This window comes from Pongo pygmaeus, chromosome 6, assembly GCF_028885625.2.
Source record: "Pongo pygmaeus isolate AG05252 chromosome 6, NHGRI_mPonPyg2-v2.0_pri, whole genome shotgun sequence".
Lineage (NCBI taxonomy): Eukaryota > Metazoa > Chordata > Mammalia > Primates > Hominidae > Pongo > Pongo pygmaeus.
Genome location: NC_072379.2, coordinates 135,961,064 through 135,983,213, shown reverse-complemented (window position 1 = coordinate 135,983,213; position 22,150 = coordinate 135,961,064). Strand labels below are relative to the sequence as shown.

General features: G+C 36.4%; 1 protein-coding gene across 5 annotated transcripts in view; it reads right to left on the bottom strand.

Moving 5' to 3' along the window:
- CHRM2 (cholinergic receptor muscarinic 2) overlaps positions 1 to 22,150 on the bottom strand; it is a 174,490-nt gene that overhangs the window by 36,234 nt on the left and 116,106 nt on the right. For 3 of the 5 annotated variants that reach the window (XM_063667862.1, XM_054496033.1, XM_054496034.1), the window contains exon 3: positions 14,019 to 14,096. The exons of the other annotated variants lie outside the window; for them this stretch is intronic. The gene's annotated coding sequence lies outside the window, so the exon portion shown is untranslated. The remainder of the gene's footprint in view (positions 1 to 14,018; positions 14,097 to 22,150) is intronic. 5 annotated transcript variants of the gene reach the window in all.

Here is a 22,150-nt window from a genome sequence, read left to right as displayed (position 1 = left end):
AGGGGGAAACGGGTGTAAAAGCGACTTAACTGGGACCTTTGTCCTTGTCACTACATCCATGGCACCTTTTTGTTAATTCGTTCACATAATATACACCTCCTGCCAAAAAGGAAGAGGTCTGGACAAGTCTAAATAGAATGAAACCTGGAAATACCCAACCCTTAGACTTTTAAAAATGAAATTCCATCTGAGAAAGGACTTCAGCATCCACCTTTTTCTGTACCAAGGATTTGACAGAACTCAAATATTGATGATGAATGTAATCTAGTAAATGGTGCTGACTAAACAATGTGCTCTAAAGCAAACAGCAGCAAAAGTGGAGAAAGCCCTCTGTCTAAAGGTTGTTTTGTTCCCGCAAGGAAGAAGAGTGAAAGGAAAATGGAAGCAATTCTTGGAGAGCTACAGACTGTCTATGATTAGGCAGCTGTATTTGAATCAATCTGTCTCTCTTACCGTCTTGAGAAACTGGAAATTTGTATAGTCGGCTTTTAGAATTTTGTTTTGTTTTTTCCTAAAGTCGGCAGGCTGCTGGTTTAATAACTCTAAATTAGTTAATTCATTGCTTTGAATTAAAAATGTGAATCAAATTTGCAGAGAATTGAGGCTTTTTAGGACTATGATAGAAAATTCTAGAATAAAACAGTTGTTCTAGAGAAGCTGAGCAGCTCCAAACAAAACATCCTTTTAGGGATCCTTTTCAATGGTCTATGTGCCCATTGGAAGCTGAGACAAAGCACATGGCAACGTGGAGCTTTGGATAGTAGGTCAAGGACAACTTTAAAGACAGGAACGAAAGTCAGTTTGGGAGAAGAGAGAAGATAAAGAGGAAGTTAGTACTTCTCCTCTGAAGAATAGACCAGGATAGTTGGGATAAGAATAAGTGAGATTAGAGGCTGTGAAAATATTAGGAGGTGCACATAGAAGTGAAATTTTTTTCTGAGTATATAGAAAACAAATATTCAGATAGCATATCTTATAACAGTTAAGTAGAGACAAGGACACTTAGTTATACTTAGGAATATATATTTATTTTAAGCATGTCTCTACTTAAGGCTGCATTGCTTATGGAAAGAAAGAGAAAATTGCTCTTTTCATTAAAATGCCTATTTCCATGAAAAGTAAAGCAAGTGGATTGTGTTTTATAGACATGCTATTATTGGTCATCGCCTCTTAAAACACATGCACTGATAAGTATGAGCTTAATAGACACACCATCACTCTTCTAGTAGCCATCCTAGAATGTAGGTATAGGGTACAGAGAAACCAGTTTGCCCCCATATAGCTAAATCTTGGTTCTTCTAACTTTTCAATGACAGAAATGACACAGGCCTCATATAATTAAGATTCATACCAGATTCAACGAAGCTGTAAAAATAAAATAGTAATGAAGTGTAGAGAGTAATGGGAAGCAACTATTTTTATTGTTTCCAGTCGAAAGACAAAATGATTGTTTCCCCAGAGTTTGATTGCAGACTATTTCTAGAACTGAGCCAAATGACCGCAGTGTTATCCCATGAAAACTTGAAAAAATGAGAGCAGGGAGAAGATTAAAGTCTTTACTAAATGATCTAATGGCAATTGAGATGAAGAAACATAAAAAGCTGCATCAACTCAGCAAAGATTTTTTATCTAAAGCACTAATTTAGAATTAAAATAAAGCCAGTTGGTCAGAGAGAATGAAGAGGTTTATGTGGTAAATCAGGGCAGCCAACTCTCCAGACTGCTTGAAATGAAACCACTTTTTGGTTTATGACCTCTTGGGAATCACAGCATAATTGAATATATGTAAGATAAGTCATCACATGCTGTGCTCACCCTCTCTTCCAAAGACCTCAGCCCCTTCCCTCTTCCAACACCCTTAGTGTGAGACTACATCAATATTTAAATACCCTGACTCCTCTTTACCTCCCGACTCTCCAAATACCTGTCTCCCATTTAGACTGAGATATAATTACCAAACCATAATCTTTACCTCTATCAGGGAGTATGTTCCATGTGGACTGTGCCCAGTGTGAAAGCTAGGATAAGAAAGTGGCATTTCCCTTCTTGAAATAAACCATCTTGACTTGGAAATGTCCCCAGTACATTTCTTCTGCCCCCATCTCTACCGTGTCATCTGATAAAAAGTAGCTAAATTGTGAGTAGTTTACATACAGAAGTATTTAAGTACAATTTCCGTTCCTAAATAATGCCTGAGAATGGAAGATCTTCCAGTAGACAGCAAATGGATTGGTACTTGTTCATAAATCTTCTAGGCAGGGTGGTTTTTCCTTGAAGCACAATTGTATTAGTCCATTCTCAGAGTGCTATGAAGAAATACCCAAGACCGTGCAATTTATAAAGGAATGAGGTTTGATTGACCCACAGTTTCACAGGACTGGAAAGACCTCAGGAAACTTACAAGCATGGCAGAAGGGGAAGCAAAGGAGGCAAGGGAGAGAAGTGCCGAGCAAAAGGGGAAAATCCCCTTATCAAATCATCAGATCTCATGAGAACTCACTAGCTATCACAAGAACAGCACGAGGGTAACCACCCCATGATTGTTACCTCCCACTGGGTTCCTCCCACAACATGTGGGGATTATGGGAAGTACAATTCAAAATGAGATTTGGGTGGGAACACAGCCAAACCATATCAGCAATTATACTGCTATCAGCAAAGTTGGTTTAGCATGCATTATCTGCTGGATTAGGAGTATACACACCTGGACTTCTAAGATAACATGTTAGAGTAGGATTCTGTGAGTAGTTACTAACCCCAGAATACCCCAAGATGGAAGGAAATAGGAAGCTGAGAGGTTTGGGCCTGGGCCTGGATTTCTTCACCTAACTAGTATGTGTGTGTGTGTGTGTGTGTGTGTGAGTGTGCATGCATGCATGCATATGCATACATCAAGTATGTTAGTTGAGGAGGAAAGGGTAATAACATATAAGAAGAAAAGAAAGAAAGAATGTCTCTGTTCTTTTAAAGGTTAAGGAAAATTTCTCATAAAGCATCAGTGGAATGTGACAACATGCTGTACAAGGAGAACTTGCAATTCACAAAACAAGACTCCTGTAAGCAATTATGGAAGCTTGAAGAATGGCATTTGATTCTCAGATTCCTCCTTTTGAGGGAGACAGCAGCAAGCCCTACCAGGCTGCATATCTTTATAAGAGATTTGCTGGCAGAAATGCTGGCTTCATGCTTTATGGGGGATGCAACAGTTCGTTCCGTAACTTCGTACCCAGATAACTGTAATGCATCTGTGAATGCAGTAGACAAGACTTTGGAGTTAAACCTGAAACGGAAGCCTATCTCTGTTATTTTCTCATTGTGTGAGCTTAAATTTGTTGACCCCCTTTCCACATCTAGAAGATCTATAAGATGTGGAAAATAAAATCTACCATTCACAATAATTTTAAAAAGGCACATAACAGCCTCTTAGCATAATACACCATGCTAATAGTGACTGTTAAGTAGTCACTATTACTAAGTTCATTATAATTTAACAGTTGATTCTAATCAACAAGTAGAGCATTTAAAAAGGAACAAAAACAGAAACAAAGCATGTACTCTCTATTTCTCTCAAGAAAATAAGTAATCTGAAATAATTTTTATATTATAGGAGTCTATTTTATGTCACTTTTATTATTTACTTTCACTTATTTTAAGGATTCCAGAAATCTCACTGTTGTTCTATGGTATCCTGATTCTTATGCTGAAATGATATCTTCGATCTAAACTTCAAGAAATGTCAATTTAAAACTTAGTAACTAATCCTCTTTCTAAACCAATGGTCAAAATGTCACAGACAAGTGAACCTCTATTTAAAATTCTTGCTGTAGATCTATGAAAGATTACTTAGTAAATCTAAACTTACTTTTGCTGAAAGCAGTTTATTTTGGAGAAAAAGATGATCTTTCTGAGGGACTAAAGAAAAATTTCTGGTCCTCCACAAATTTAGAACAAATCATGAAACTAAGAGAGAGATGCATTGTTGAAAAATATAAAAATAACAAAATTTCATTATGTCAAATTTGAGTGCTTAGAGCATGATCTATAAATATGCATAAAGTTAATTTGTAACTTGCATTTACCATATCACTCTAAATGCTATTTTCAAATAAACAACTTTTCAAAAATTTCATTTAAACTCTTTTGCTAATTGGAATAAAACACCTTGTGATAAAAAAAAAACAAAAAACAGAAAGCATTCTTTCTTCTAAATGCCAGTCTTCTTGACCGGCTTTTCTCGTATTTTTTCTTTCTTACTCTTAACTATTTATCTCGTCAACTTCATTCCTTTTAGCAAGATTCTTCTCTTCTACATATGTATTCATTCTTTCCTTCAACCATTCTATGTTCAGCGAGTGTAGGATGTAGGAGATGGCATAGGTTGTCTGAAGAACCCCACAGAAGGACAGTTTCCCAATCTCTCATGTCATGTTACTCTTCTGCTGAAACTGGCTAGGATAAAAGACTTAACTTTGTTTATGATACGGTGACTACTATAAAACATTTATCTGGAAATATTATTCCACAGATGAGACACAGCCTTGTCATCCTAGAATTCAGGGGTTGTAACCAGGTTAGAGCTGACCTCCCATAGCAAGACAAGGGATACAGACCTATTGTATTGCTAGTCCTTTGGTGATGAGACAGCCCGCCACAACCTGCTGAGAAGGCCTTCTCCAGTGTGCCATGGCCAAATCTCATCCTAGCCCTAAATGAAAGGTCTATGCATCCCCCAACCAGACTTCTCTCTGGTTCATATTTGGCTGTTGGGAAGGAAATACTTAGCTCAAGTGTTCCAAGGACAGAATCATTCTCATTCATAGGCCGCCTCTTAGCCCCTGTTCTTCATGAAAAGGCATCCTCAGCTCTGTGTCTGCATTTAGGAATGTAACTTGTGAACAGCCTGCCTCTGGCTCTTCCTTGTTTGGTTGCTTTCAAAGCCCACTGGAAAGCTCAAAGGTGACAGCTTGACCCGTTTTGCTCAATATATGTTTTTTCTTTTTTGTATTGTTATTAAAATAACAAATGACTGTGCATAAAGCCGACCTCTTTAAACAAGTGCTAAACTAGTAAGTCACAGTGGGAACAACGCTGTCTGAGGGGGGAGGAGGAAGTAGCCAGACTACAGAAAGACCAAAAACAAGCATTGAAGGGGGCAGGGATGAAGATGTGGGGTGGGGAGTTTTCATTATGTTTGGCACAATGCCCAGTACATCCTCAGATTTCCAAGCTGTGCTTTAAAACGTAGATTGGAAGCCTCTTGAATAAAGTTTAATTTCTGTTTATATGTGATGTCAAGTTTTATAACCAAGTTTTTAACACTCACCCTATAGCTGGCTTCTTTATTCTAAGTATGAACCACACATTCCTTCTCAAACAAAACAAACCCTTAAATGGTTAAAGGCTCAATGGAGTTATAAAAGTCAAACAATGTTTTCATATGCTGGGGTTAAGCGAATTGGAAAATTATGAATCACTCAATAAAGTACACAAGGATATAAAAGCCAAAGGATAAGAAATCGTGACAGGTGGTTTTGGTTACATGCATTGTAGTGCTTGTGTTGGGATGGATAAAAAACAAAAAGGTGGACAGACAGACCCCTATTTTATAATCTGATAGTAAAGCAAAATAGAAAAAAGAAGTGATTTAAAGGAAAGGTAGGTTAAGGAAAGCCTTTAAAAATATTTGGTTTACTTGCTTTTTTCCCTTCCTTCCTTCCTTCCTTCCTTCTTTCTTCTTTCTTTCTTTTCTTTCCTTCTTTTTTTTATAATAATAAATTATGAGACTAGGCGCGGTGGCTCACACCTGTAATCCCAGCACTTTGGGAGGCCGAGGTGGGCAGATCACCTGAGGTCAGGAGTTTGAGACCAGCCTGGCCAACATGGCAAAACCTCGTCTCTACTAAAAAAACAAAAAATAGCTGGGCATAGTGGTGGGCACCTATAATCCCAGCTATTCTGGTGGGTGAGGCAGGAGAATCACTTGAACCTGGGAGGCAGAGGTTGCAGTGAGCCGAGATTGCGCCACTGCACTCCAGCCTGGGTGACAGAGCGAGACTCTGTCTGAAAAAAAAAAAAATAAGAAAAAGAATTATGAAAGACAAGCTGAACAAAAGAGAATACTGATGAGTGAGAGTCTAAAGGTTTAAAAGCAATAGTTGACTCTGGCTAGGTTGGGAGTAGTAGAAAAATAATTACCTTTACAGTTTGTAAAATTGTGCAATAGGTCTGTTTGAGATATTGTTTTAGTACTTTCTGTTATCTAGAAAACATATTCATGAATTTCTTAAGCTCAGGTGAATTGTATAGCTTTGCTCTACTTATTCCATATAATAACAATTTTCATGAAGTCACATCCTCTTACATTCATCACCATTTATTACTGGACTCTATAAGTTTGTAATACATAAATTTGCTAACAGTTGTTTCCTGTTCACCAACATTTCCAGAAATTGAACCTTGGTTGCAGACTGTGGCAGCATTTATGTAGTATCGGGAAGCAATTGGGAACAGAAGTATCTGTTCTATTTACTTATCCTGTACGTAGAACAAACCGCAGCAGATTATGGATATCCAGAGCAAGAATGTGTCATGTGTGACTTCTGTTTAACTATTAGTAGTTTTAAAAATACACTCACAGGTGGGAATTGAACAATGAGAACACATGGACACAGGAAGGGGAACATCATACACCGGGGCCTGTTGTGGGGTTGGCGGAGCGGGGAGGGATAGCATTAGGAGATATACCTAATGTTAAATGATGAGTTAATGGGTGCTGCACACCAACATGGCACAGGTATATATATGTAACAAACCTGCACGTTGTGCACATATACCCTAAAACTTCAAGTATAATTAAAAAAAATAAGTAAAAAATATTTTATTTTATTTAAAGTTCCAGGATACATGTGGAGGATGTGCAAGTTTGTTACATAAATAAACGTGTGCCATGGTGGTTTGCTGCACCTGTGAACCCATCACCTAGGTATTAAGCCCCATGTGCATTAGCTATTTATCCTGATGCTCTCCTTCCTCCTCCCCGATGGTACATTTTTGAAGGATAATGAACAATAATAAACATCGTTCATGATGACTCAACTGATTTCCGTTTTTAGGCTATATAGTGAACAGCAAATAAACAGGGTGGGGAAAGAAGTACAATAATTAGCGATAGTGTTCATGGGTGAATTTCCTGACTAAATTAAATAAACCTACTATGTGAAATAAGCCCCAATCCCAAATTATCAATGTATCTAAGTGAGGGTTTTTTCTACAATTTTAAAATTTGATACTGCCTTTACTTTCTTGCAAACTACCTATTTGGCGTGATTAACTAACTGGTAGCTACTTCTATTGTTTTCTCCTCCTGAGTTACTATGTGCACATGTTTTCTTTTTTAATTTAATACTTTGGGGTGTAATCTGAGAGGGGTTCTTATTTAGAATATGTTTCATCTCAAAAATACAATGTTTAATTATGCAAGATGATGCCTTTCTCAGGAACTCAAGCAGATTGACAGTAGACACATTGTCCACCCAAACCACCTCTCCATTTCTCACGTTGATCTGTTTGTTTTTAAACAGCAATGTTGATCTAAACTCATGGAAAGGGCAGGGGTCTGTGATATTAAAATATGTGCATTGTCATTCCAGAGATGCTATTTCATTTCTCTGAGTTTGATTTTTGTCCCTGTGGCAATGAGGACATTTGACTCTAACATATCTTTCAGCTCTAAAAGAGTCTTAGGATTCTAATTTTACTTGAATTCTCTTAGGATCCATATGATGCTGACTGAGAGGTCAGAGATGTTGTCACTCACTTCTCCCTTAGATCTGCATTTTCCTAAATACTGTACCCTGTGTATATACAAAAAGAAAACAGCTCAATCTCTCTTGAATTTATGCTACTTCGGCCTTGTTGGCCTTATGGAAGAGGTCTCAGCTTTGTGTCAGCTGTGGTTTTCTTTGTCACTATCTTCAATCCTCCCACCTTCAATATCCGGGTACATCTCAGCTTCCTTCTGTGACCCTTCATCCATGCAGGCTTGAAAATTAGATTCAAATTGCTATCTGTATCTTCATTTCACTCTCAATATTGAAACGTATGAGCACGAACTAATTCTCTCAATCTAGCTCCATATGTACCTACTAACTCATTAAAAGCTAGCTGTAGCACTGGAGCAAGAGATCATATATTAGAGAAGGAAAGCAATTTACTTGGCAAGTTCATTTGTGTATTCTCTTCAATGTCATAGCAAAGGTTTGTCCTTGGGATAAGGGTGTTTTCTCACCCAGTCTGTCTCTCCAGCTGTCTGATTCCTCAATTAACTGACACCTCTGTGGCAGTGATTTCATCCTGGACTTATTTAGTGGACAAACTAAATAGTGATCCAATGACTTACATGCTTATTTCACAGCATTACTGTAATTGCTGCCTATGTAGCCCTGCGAGAAGGGAGGGAAATTAAGGAAAGTCTTCTGGAGAGGGCGTGTTTCAAGACATGCTACAACTATTTGCCAAGGGTAAGAAAGAGTATTCTGACAATTTCCATTGGCAGCCTGAAATCTAAACAAAATTCCAAAGATCAGACAAGAATAAATTCTTTCTTGTACAGTATTATGTTTTGTGTTGCAGAGCAGAATTCATTGCCAATGACAGGTGCATTGAGTCTCAAAGATGCTGTATCTTCCTTTTTAATTTAAAAAACACATGAGATTGATCTTCCCTATGTATTTGCTCTGCTTTGAAACCTTCATCTGCATTTGGACATTAAAAAGTAAAAATTATTTCTTTTTCTGATTTTCAAATTAGAACATTTAGAGAAGTAAACGAAAGAAAAAATGTTCTCGATCATTTATATTTGACTCACAAGGGCCATCCACTTTACTTGATTATTCAAGAGATAAGTTTCTTCTAGCCAACTTCAGGGGATAAAACAGTGAACACTATCAATATGTTTTCCATTGTCAAAGACCGTATAGCATGGTTGGAAGCAACTGTGAACTTTTACTGCTTTTGAAATCTTGTTTATCTTCCTACACACATACATGAGCATGCAATACACTCATACACATACACATGTACTATTTAAAAGTTTTAGATTACATTGTATATACCAATGCATTATTTCACCGGGGCCAGGCAAGGGATTGAAGAGCAAAGGAAGGAATCTGGCATAAGTTAACATATGCACACTGTACAACTGGTAGGCCTTGGACGGGGGAGAATCAGAAAAGCTGTCAACTACTCCACTGTTGAGATACAGCTGAGTGAGAATGTGGACACAGAGTTGTCACATATTTAGAATTATAAAGAAACACTGAAAATCTGGATTTTTATACTTACTCTTTGAATTTGTAAATCTTGGCTCAAAGTCATAAAATACTGAGAAGCCAGCAAAACATGTTTGTGGACAGCTTTGGCCTGTAGGCTCACACTCTATGACCTTTGGTGTTAGTACTGGGTAATAACGTTTTCAAATAAAGATAATCACAGACATTTTCCTATGACATTCAAAAACATCTAATGCATCATTGTTATGGGTACATGATATTTAGTTTTGTGGCAGACTATAATTTCATTAAATAATTCTCTATTGGTGACACTTAATTTATTTCTAATTTTTTACTCTAGCATATAATAGTGTAGCAAACTTCCTTGTACATGATTTTTTTAATAGACCTATGATTGCTTTCTTAGGATAAATTTCTATAAATGAGATCATTGGCCAAAGTTATATACATTTGCTATTTTAGATAGCAAAACCCCAATCGTAATCCATGAGAATGATATTTTCCTATAGCTAGTAACAAAAATAAGAATAATTACTAAAAAGCTTTGTGAATCAGATAAATAAAATATTCTGTTTGACGTTTTAGCTATCATTTTATTGATTTGTGAAGTTTTATACTGTTCATGTGTTTGACAACTGACATTTAAATTTACCCTTTGTCTTTTTATAGAAGATGTTTTTACATGTGTTATATCTATTGATACTTATTTTTATGATATCATTTAAAAAGACTTTCTCCATCCCAAAGAAGTTAATATTTAATGATAATTCCCTTTAGCTAATTTATATATTTTATACTCTAAACTGTAATTTATATAAACTATATTTAGAATAAGTTATAAAAAGATCTAATATCTATTTTAAAAAATAATTTAAAAATCACTCCAGAAACATTTATCAGGCAGTTTACACTTTCTCCACGAATTTGAAAGCTGGTTCTACCATTTATTAAATAATTCCATACACTGAGTTCTGTTTCTGGGCTTTCCATTCTATTCCATTACTTTATCTGTCTATTCTTACACTCTTAGCAATATTTTTTATTGTAAATTTTATATTATATTAAAAAGCTCTAATTATAAGTACAACTTATTAGTGTTTTATTTTTAATTATCTTTATTATATTTTCATGCTAATTTATATGACTTTAGAATAATCTGTGAATCCCTTTATCCTTATGAAATTATTAGTTTTTAAAATTTTATTTATTTATTTAGAGACAGGTTCTTGCTCTGTTGCAAAGGCTGGAGTGTGCAGTGGTGCAGTCTTGGCTTATTGCAACCTCTGCCTTCCAGGAACATGCAGTCCTCCCACCTCAGCCTCCAGAGTAACTGGGACCGCAGGTGTGCACCACCACACCTGGGTAATGTTTTTTAATTTTTGTGGAGACAGGGTCTCCCTATATTGTCCAGGCTGGTCCTGAACTCCTGGGCTCAAGTGATTCTCTCACTTTGGCCTCCTAAAGTGCTGGAATTATGGTCATGAGCCACCACACCCAGCCCCTTGTGGAATTGTTAATGGTCTGTTATAAATAATTAACATTTTTATAATGTTGAGTATACATATCAAGAAATATTTTTTACTTATTCGAGTTTTTTCTCTTGTCCCTTTCTGATGTGTTGTAATTTTTCAGTATACAAATATTGAACATAAAATTTTTATAGACCTGTGTTTGTGTATGTATATTTGTGTATATCTTGCTAAGGTTGACCTTGCTTATTTTTAGTTGCACAGTGAATGGAATCTTTTTGCCACTGTATTTCTAATTGTGATGTATGTATATGTAGACAATTCACATAGACTATAGGGAATATGTTAATAAGATAAAATTATTAATTTTGTACCTGACTACTTCTACACAATGTGTATAGGATATATTAATATATAAAAGCTATTATTTTACATTTGGCCACTTTCTCTGTATAAATAATTGATATGTTAATAAGAAATTATGCTTATACAAATTATGCTTCTGTATTTATTAAAGTTAACTGTATTCCACAGCCTTCTCACCTCTGAATAAGGATTGTTGTAATAACCTGGTGGCTATTGCAACGAAGTTATGGATAAGAACAGAGAGTTTTCCAAAACAATGAATACAGTATATAAATCTGCTTATCCCCTCTTCCCTATTAAACTAAGCTGAGATAATATAGGATCTAGTCCCACTCATAAGTTAGTATTTATCAAATAATTTAAGCTACTTTTAAATTAAAAAATAAATATCTAAAAAATTTAATATATTTGATTTTATTGTGTATAACTTGAAAAATAACCTCATGGTTATGACAATTATTTGAATAAAGACAATAGTGCCAAATGTCTTTCTTTGTTGAAAAAGGGAGAATCGCTTGGACCCATGAGGTGGAGGTTGCGGTGAGCCGAGATCGCGCCATTGCACTTCAGCCTAGGCAACAAAAGTGAAACTCCGTCTCAAAAAAAAAAAAAAAAAGAATAGAAAAGAAAAGAGAGCAGAAAGCACTATAGAAAATGAATATTATATAACAAAATAAGTACCTCTCTATCAAATAAGAAATTGATGTGGCTTATGTAGTATGGCCCAGCAAATAAAATGCGAGTTTATTTTTTAAGGCAAAGACATAATATTGATGATTATATTACAATGCAAGAGCAACTCAAAAATAACTTTCATATGGCATAACCACTAATGATGACATCTGCAGTAAGCATGGATACAAAATACATTACTGACTCTTCTGAAACACCATTGATGTTTGAGCTCTGACACCTTTGACTATAAAAATGACAGATTTATTTTTGCTTTAAAGTGTCCCTTCATTTTCCCCAAGGTCTGTCAGTTTGTGATGTGGAGGTCAGCAAAGGGGTTGGAGCATGAGAGCAGGTACAATCAGAGAGCTAGAGAGAGCATTTGGAGCAGCAAGGTCTTGATTTCACCTTTCACAGTTAGTATTCTGCATTTACGTGGCATTGCAACCATCATGCGCAAGCAAGCAACCTTTAAACAAAACAGTGGAAACATAGTCACATCAGCTTATTTATTTTCTTATTTATTTATCATTGTATGTACGAGGTAATTGGCTGGATTTTTTTAAGACTTTTAAGTTGATGGCTATGACCTCTATGCAGGCTGAATTTGTGAGTGCTTTTTTTCTTTTGAAACAAAAATTATCAGGTATGGAAAGCATTTAGTATCTGCATTTTTCCTCATTTTACTTTTTCACTGGGGTTGGATTTCTTTGATCATAGAACTTTGGAATGTGTTCTGAGGCTAATGTATGTAAAAGCTTTTCTTCACTAAAGAGATAGGGTCAGAACTATGCACCTAACCCCATTATCATGTTCTTCCTAGCTTGAGCTTATTTTAGTGACAGGCAGAAAGCCACTGGGCTAGAGTTGTTTGCTTTCCCATCTATGGCCATCTCTGGCACTTCTCCGTATGCCTGTCAAAAGGCTGTGGCTTCGTTTTCAAGGGAACATGTGAACATGCACTGCATTATATCTCTTTCCCCTGACCGCAGGGAGCTAATACTGAGAAAAACTAACAATTTCTGATTATCTAAAAACAATTGGCCCAATGTCAAAGGTGGTACTATTTTTATAGACAAGAAAAGTAAGGCACATTAAATGAGTAAGTTATGTGCCAGCTAGTAAGAGATGGTGCTCAGACTCGAAATCAAAGGAGTCTCATAGCTAAGCTTTTGCTCCTGATCATGCAAATGTCTCACTTGCTGAAGCAAGAGCATGTTATATCCGTGCTCTCTTCCTCTCTTTTTCTCTCTCTCTCTTTCTCTCTCTCTCTCTCTCGCTGTATGTGTTTGTGTGAAGATACAGCCATAACTCACTTCTATGAATAAAAATACCTCTCAATGAACCAGGCTTACTATAAGCTCATCAATATCTATCATGACCATATGACTGTGATAGTTAATTTTATGTGTCAATTTGATTGTGAGCATACTTCCTAGTTATTTAATCAAACACAAATCTAGGTGTTGCTGTGAAGGTATTTTGTATATATAGTTAACGTGTACAATCAGTTGAATTTAAGTAAATGAGATTTTTCTTAATAATGCAGGGCCTCATCCATCAGTTGAAACCTTGAGAGTAAAAACTAAGGTTTCTTGGAGAATAAATTCTACCTCAAGATTGCAACACTAACCCCTGTGTGAGTTTCTAGCCTGCTGGCCTGCCTTAATGATTTCAGAATTGCCAGTTCTCATAGTTTCATGATTCAATTCCTTAAAACGAATCTCTTTAGATAGAGAGAAAGACAGAGGGAGAGAGAGAGTCAGTCAATCCTTGTTACTGATGGTAGTTACGTTCTATAAAATCAACGTGAACACCGAATTTGCAAATACTAAAATATTGCTTCTAGAGGAAATTCATCGTTAAGGTCAGAAGATTTTGAAAATTAAAAACAACTCAGGAAATTTTGATGTATTAAGTCATGTGCTTATGATAGGGTGTAGAACCTTTTTCCTGACAAGTTGAGTCAACTTGATTTGGAATAACAAATAGTTCTTAGTGAATAGTTTGTCCCTGGTCTGTGGGTTGTTCTGTTTAAGTGGAAGTTAATAGAAATATCCTAACACGACAACCCAGATTAATATTATTTCGTAAGAGTAACTGATGTTTAATTTTACTTGACATATTTACCTTTCCAAAGGATTATTGTGACTTCACAACAACTTAATGTTTTGTCTATAAATGTATTAATCTATTCATTAAAAATTTATTGAGCACTTACTATATGCCAGGCATTGGGTGCTGGGAATACAGTCTTGAATGGGTAAGATCCAGACCCTGTACTCATGTTGCTAACAACCTGGTAGAAAAGAGAAACAAAACATGTGTGGGAAACAGTAAAAATAATTACAACAAACAGAAAAATGGAGCATATTAGTCTTTATAAGGACAGATCCTAAACTGGAATTCTTGAGAGAAAAGTCGGTTGTGACTCAAGTTAGACACCAACATCTGAAGTACATGCACCTGTCAGGACAAAGGTTTACTCCTCCAGGAACATGGAAGACTGGCATCTCACTTAGGCCTGAGAATAGAATCACATGTACCCAAAGAGAAGTGACTCTGAGAAACATACTCTGAGTAAAGGCCTACAGCTTAAAATAAGTGTGATAATAGTAAGTATTGTAACCCTAGCTCTCATTAAAAAATGGTAATTAGCTACCATGGTTTGCCTCCATGACAAAGAGTATATTTGCTAAGTTTGGTCATACAGAATCATTGAAAATTGATTATGCATATAATTTTATCAGACAGACATGGCAGAGGAAGGATTTTCATCAAAGAAAAATAAAATCAAGAGAAGATTGTCAATCTATGTAAATATCTATGAAAAAGTTCACCTCCCTCCTCACCTCCAGATGGTAGTTAAGTTAATCCAAGCCTGGCAGTGTTCTCCAATGGAACAATATGGTACCTATCTCAACAATGTATTGTAAAAATATGTGTAAAGCTGTAGTAATCAAAACAGTGTGGTATTGGCAAAATAATAGACAAATATATCAAAGGAACATAATAGAGAGCTCAGAAATCACCCACATGAATATAGTCAACTCATTTTTGACAAAGGAGCATAGGCAATACAATGGAGCAAAGATAGTCTTTTCAACAAATTATGCTGGAATACCTGGACATCTGCATGCAAAAAAACCAATGAATCTAAGCACAGAGCTTACTCCCTTCACAAAAATTAACTCAAAGTGGATCAAAGACCTAATTGTAAAATGCAAAGCTATAAAAATCCTAGAAGGTAACATATGAGAAAAACCTACATGACTTTGGGTATGATGATGACTTTTAAAATACAACACCAAAGGCAATCCATGAAATAAATACTTGATAAACTGAACTTCATTAATATTGTAAACTTCTCTGTGAATGACAATGTGAAGACAATGAGCAAAGAAGCCACAGACTGAGAGAAATGAAAAGACAAACCCACAGTTATCTTAATGGATAACCAAAAAACATATACAGATGGTAAATTAGCATATGGAAAGAAACTTTATATCATATGCCATCAGGGAAATGCAAATCAAGACAATGAGATAACTACTACACATTTATTAGAATGGCCATAATCTGGATCACTGACAACACCAAATCCTGGAGAGGTTGTGGGGCAAGAGAAACATTCATCTACTGCTGATGGAATTGAAAAATGGCACAGCCACTTTGGAAGATAATTCAGTGGTTTCTTACAAAACTCAACATACTTTTACCATAAGATCCAGCAAATAATTATATGCTTCTTGATATTTACCCAAATAAGTTAAAAACATGTCCACACAAAAACCTGCACATAGACATTTGTAGCAGCTTTATTTATAATTGCCATAATGTGGAAGCAACAAAGATATCCTTCAGTAGGTGAATGAATAAACTGTGGTACATCCAGACAATGGAGTATTACATAATGCTAAAAACATGTAAGTTATCAAGCCATGAAAAGACATAAGGGAACATTAAATGCATATTGTTACGTGAGAGACAGCAATATGAAAAGACCGCATACTGTATGAATCCAACTATATGACATCCTGGAAAAGGCAAAAACTGTGGAGACAGTAAAAAGATCAATGGTTGGCAGAAATTGCCAGGGGTGGAGTTCTGAATAGGTGGAGCATTGAGGACTTTTATGGCAGTGAAAAAAACACCATATAATATAATGATGGGTACATGTCATTATATATTTGTCTAAGCTCATAGAAAGTACAACAACAAGAGTGAACCCCAATATAAACTATGGACTTTGGGTGATAATGATGTGTTCAATGTATATTCATTGCAATAAATGTACCACTCTGATAGAGGATGTTGAAAATGGCAGAGGCTGTGCATGTGTGAGGGTAGGAGGGATATGAGAAATCTCTGTAATTTTGCTATGAACCTAAAACTGCTTTAAAAAATAAAGTCTTAAAAAATAAATATGATCATGATGATGCAGTAGAGAATAATCTGAGTAAATGTAACAAGGCCAGAAACTGCAGTGCATGTAAGTTCAATGGTGCTGCAAATGCAAAATTGAGTCTGGGAGAGGTGAAGAGAGGTGGCTGAGAGTCAGAAAGAAGTTGAACTGTTGAAAACGTATGCGCTCTACTTAAGAAACTCAGACTTCATGCCATAGTGGATGGGGATCTGATGAAGGTTCTAAAAAAGGAAGTAATATGAATAAATTTATATTTCAAGTAAATTTCTGAAATAGTTGTGAAGGGGATGGATTTTAAGGGACAAAACCAGGAGCAGAAAGATTAGTACCTAAGTTACAGCAATGATCCATGGCAAACAAAGGACCTAGGGCAGAAATAAATGAAAGGGATGGAGAAGACATGCTAGGTTTTAAAATGTATAATTGAATTTGGAGAATGAGGGAGGGGAAGAAGTCAATAATGACATACGTATTCCTATCACTAGTGGGAACTCCAAAACGCAGAGGGACTTGAACTTCCTACAAAAGGCTAATGAGTCTACAGTGGGTATCATGGATGCACATCTTTAGCAATTAGCTTGCAAGACAAGATAGGTTTTATTCTCTTTATATAAACTACTTCTCAATTAAGCATCTGAATTTCCATAAGTATGCATCATACTAAGATAAATTTGAGTCCTACTCCAGTCATTAATCACTGTGTGACTTTGAGTTAGTTACTTAACTATTTTAACTTTCATCCCTTTAAATATCAAATAAAAATAAGGAAGAGCTATTAAATGAAAGGAGATATATGAAGGAAAGATGCAAAAAGTTAAAACTACAAAAACAAAAATCTTTAACCTTAGCATGGATTTTTCCCAAACATATAGAAATACATATATTAAATATGGATCAATATATCATTGTGGTCAAGAGAATTAGTACTAAAATCAGACTAATAAGGAACAGACCCTGGTTCTGTCACTTTTGATGTGACTTTTAGCAAGTTATAAAACCTCTAAAGCTTTAATTTCCTCTTTTATAAAATGAGGAAAATAATGGCACCAACCTCATAGGTTTGGTGGGAAGACTGTAAAATTCTAAAAGTATTTAAAATATTTTCTTAAATTCAAATATACTAAATAAGCATTGATTATCATGAATTCATAAATTTATTTGTATAAATGTATAAAATATATGTATATGTATAGGCATATTTATTAGACTCAATTTTATAAAATTGCCAGTATTCAACCATTTTGACTCACAAAAGTGGCAACAGCCTATAATCAGGACAAAAACACAAGATAATCAAGTCACCATCTGGATGCACTTGGTGACTTTATTATCTCATTTTTGCTGATTTTCTTAGGCAAGCATTGGCTGCAGGACACAGTTGAACTTATTATCCAGTAAATTATTATTTGTCCACTCTATTTGTTGACGATCATGAGAGAAGAAATAAAGAGTACAGATTGAAGCTGATGGTACCATTGGATCCCAGTGCAGAGCTGTGTAACCTTGGACAAGTTACTTAACCTTTCTAAGCCTCAGTCACCTTCTCTCTACAATGAAAAAAAATCTATAAAATTGTTATAAGTATTAAATGATATAATGTATGTAGAGCACATAACATATAGGCCAGCAGATAATGAGCACTCAATAATATTACCTATTAGTACACAAATTAGTAATTACTCACTCAAATTTGATTTTCTACAGATTACATTGTATTTTCTGTCCTGCAGCTTTTTCCCTTCCCTCTCCTTCCCTCACCTCCTCTTCCCACTTCTTTTTTCCTCTTCTCTTCCATGACCTCCTTTCTCTTTCCTTTTGTCTTCCCTTTCTTTTCCTTTCCTTTTTAATGAGGAACCACTGGGACTAATTATGATCTGTGTCTGAACTATTCTGGATATATGTATCTATTAAAGAAACTTTCCTGGAAAATGATACATTGTTTTATATATATCTAAATATACATATATATACATATATAAATTTATATATTTATATATGTAAATAAATATATATATTATACATAAAATTCTACTGTTTTTAGGGATGAAATATCTGTGAATTTATTTTTGTAAGTATGATTTACATGCACAATGTTCCTTCTCATTTTAGAAAGGGAAAATGCTAATATTAAACTAATCTGCACCGTATCTATTTGCTTATAAAAATATGTAATAAAATAAGAAAATTTGGAACTGTTGGGATCAATAAGGAGTGTTATACACAATCCCTGAAGAGAGATAGACTTAATTGAAGTCTGAATGTGTTTAAGAGAATATGTAAGTGGCCCCAGAGAGGGTAATATGATTGAATAAGGAAGGATGCACATTTAAAAGGCTAATCTTTTGGAAATAGTCCCTGATAGCTCTGACTGATGCATCCTTGCCTCTGTATAGTTCACCCATTTGTCATTTGCCCTACCCTGATCCATTGGCAGAGCTGTGGCCAATGTGAAGCACAGTGGGAGATGAACTCACTTGAGCAGTTTTGAGGGTTTGTATCTGCAACTGCGAGGACCATGTTAAGTAAACACTGGGTGTACAATACGTGATGTTAAGTTAATCAAATGACTAGTAGGGAGACTGGGCATAGCTTTGACAGAAATTTTCTCTAGATCTGTCTTTTGACCTCTGATTTTAATGGTGAGAGGATGTTCATGGTTTCAGAATGTGCAAATTCAGAAAACAGTGGATAAGCCTCAAGGGCAGTCCCCACATGTGGAGAAGGAAGCCCAGTGACATAGAGCTGGGATGTGTCTGAAGCAACAGAGGGTGCCCCTAAATGATTGTCTTGCAGCAAAAGAAGGAACTTTTGACTGTGGGCTGCTGCTGTTTCAACACAGACCCTGTGCTATGCGCTGCAGCAGGGCCACAGAGGAAAGGGACCTGTGAACCTGAACTTTAAGGAAAGGAAAAATAGAGAAAGGAGGAAGAGAAAAAGAAAGAGAAATAAAAAAGAAAGGATGCCTGGAGGCAGTAAGAAACTGTTGAGGACATTAGAGTTGCATTTTCTCAAGCGGAAGACAAAATCAGTTTTTGTTTGGTTCGTTCAGGTTTTGCCTGTTTGTTTCTGTTTTGCCTGGTACAAAAAGGTGAGATGTTTTGTATCAGATGCAGGTAGAAAAATCAGTTAATAAGTGAATGAATGAATGCATGTACTAATAAATAAATTGAGTCCATTATAAGAAGGGTGTATTTCATATACAATAAGAATGAGTTTGAGCAAACCTAAAACTTCTGTTCAATCTGGAACAAAAAAGGGTCCCTATAGACAAGGAAGCCTGGGTAACTTATATGTTTTGCAGGTGCTCCTGATTGAATCTGCTTAGGAATACGGCTTGCCCCAGGGTTGAACAAACCATTATTTGACATTTCTTAGCTCATTGTAAGAGACATTTAGACCAAATTTTTAACAAGATAAATATTGTCAAAATTATGATCAGGCAAATTATGGAAGAACAAAAGTGGTTGATGCTAATTGCACAAATATATCTTAATGGATGAACCCAAGATGTGAGAAATAAGGAGGCCAGTGTTTGGAAAGCTATTGAGTGGTCTACAATAAATTTAACTAACTGTGATCAGGACCTTGCAGATTCGGTTTATACACCCTGCTTTCCTTTGCTCTTGTATTGAAATGAGAGCTTGTAGCTTAGAATATATTGTTAATGAGATTGGGCCTATAAGCATATTACTTGGATTTTTTAAATAATTAATTAGGGTATAGGAAAGTACTAATATAGATAATTTAATCTTTGAGGGGAAAATTCTGTATCTAAAGAAGGAAAGGGAGTAAGATGATTAATACTTATTTAAAAAAAATAAACTGCCAAAATAAGGAAATGCTTTGGTGCTTCCTCAGTCATGGGTTCAACTTTAAAGATAGTTATGGGGTGGATTCAGGGCCTGCTGAAAAGAATGATCCTCTCCATTTCCATCACTGTCCAAATGAGTCATAAATCAGCTGACTGGGTTCTCATCTATTTCTAGGATGAGAGAGGGATGATGATAGGATGGGTCACTTGGTGTAGTTATTGAGAATCCATTCATTTATATAAAAAAGAACAAGGAAGAGCTGTCATTATCCTTCAGATCCCCCTCTCCTCTGTTTTTAACCTTTTAAGTAATGGAAAGTAATTAGAAGATTTTGTTTGCCTCATCCACTGGTTGAAAAATCACCTCAATGTGGAAGCTGATCTTTGTCAAATGAATATGGAAAATACCAATGTTATTATAAATTCTGTTTACTCAGAGGTCTTGCCAGTGAGTGAACTCCATATAACCTGGAAAATACACCTTAATATTGGTCCTCTGTAGTGGAATACTACCTAGGGAACTTAAGGAAATGCTTAAGTAACATTATGTTCTAAATAAAAGACAAGTAGATTTAGGCTATGCTGGAATTGATTGTAAGATGCTAATCTAGGTCCTTTCTTATAAACAATCTTGGAGGATTGAAATGTAATCCTGTCTCAGATTGATAGAAACTCCATTGCTTTCTTCAATGCCATGACTCAGGATATTTCAGATATTAGAGGTGTTTGAGGTGTTTTTTTTTTTGTTTTTTTTTTTTTTTTTGGAGTCTCACTGTGTTACCCAGGCTGGAGTGCAGTGGCATGATCTCAGCTCACTGCAACCTTCGCCTGCCGGGTTCAAGCAATTCTCCTACCGCAGCATCCTGAGTAGCTGGGATTACAGGCATGTGCCACCACACCCAGCTAATTTTTGTATTTTTAGTAGAGACGGGGTTTCACCGTGTTGGTCAGGCTGGTCTCAAACTCCTGGCCTCATGATCTACCTGCCTTGGCCTCACAAAGTGCTGGGATTACAGGCATGAGCCAAGGTGGTTTTTAAAATTAACTCAAGTAATCTTTAAAATCCTAGTAGCTGGTCAAAAATAATATGGCTGGAATGCATATGTGCTCACATGTGTAGCTTTTATCTCAGTGCTGTGTGTTGCAACATTGGCATTAGGCTTTCCAAAACCTTACCAAGATACTAGAACAGCAATGACAAAGTTTATTCTATAGAACGCTAACTAGTTCCACAAATTGTTAAACAAACTTTCTGTAGAATAAACCATTCTACTGTCAAATAAGTCTGGGAGAACTCTTACCCTCAGTTCTTCACTTGTTGTGCCATAATGCACACTGATGTATTAAAGATGCTCTAGGATTCCTGAGCAAGATAGCTGAATAGGAACAGCTCTGGTCTGCAGCTTCCAGCAAGACCAACACAGAAGGCAGGTGATGTCTGACTTTCCAACTGAGGTACCAGGTTCATTTCATTGAGATTGTTAGACAGTGGATGCAGCCCATGGAGGGCAAGCAGAAGCAGGGTGGGGCATTGCCTCACTCAGGAAGTGCAAGGGGTCAGGGAACTCCCTCCTCTAGCCAAGGGAAGCCATGAAGGACTGTGCCTTGAGGAACGGTGCTCTCTGACCCATATACTACATTTTTTTATGGCCTTCACAACCCACAGACCAGGGAAGAGATTCTCTCGGGTGCCTACGCCACAATGGCTCTGAGTTTCAAGCACAAAACTGGGCAGCCCTTTGGGCAGACACTGGGCTAGTTGCAGAAGTTTTTTTTTCTTACCCCATTGGTGCCTGGAACGCCAGCAAGACCGAACTGTTCACTTCCCTGGAATGGGGGCTGAAGCCAGAGAGCCAAGTGGTCTTGCTCAGCAAATCCCACACCCACGGAGCCCAGCAAGCTAAGATCCACTGGCTTGAAATTCTTGCTGCCGGCACAGCAGCCTGAAGTCCACCTGGGATGCTCCAGCTTGGTGGGGGGAGGGGCATCCACCATTACTGAGGCTTGAGCAGGCAGCTTTCCCCTCACAGTGCAAACAAAGCCTCTGGGAAATTTGGACTGGGCGGAGCCCACCGCATCACTACCAAACCACTATAGCCAGACTGCCTCTCTAGAT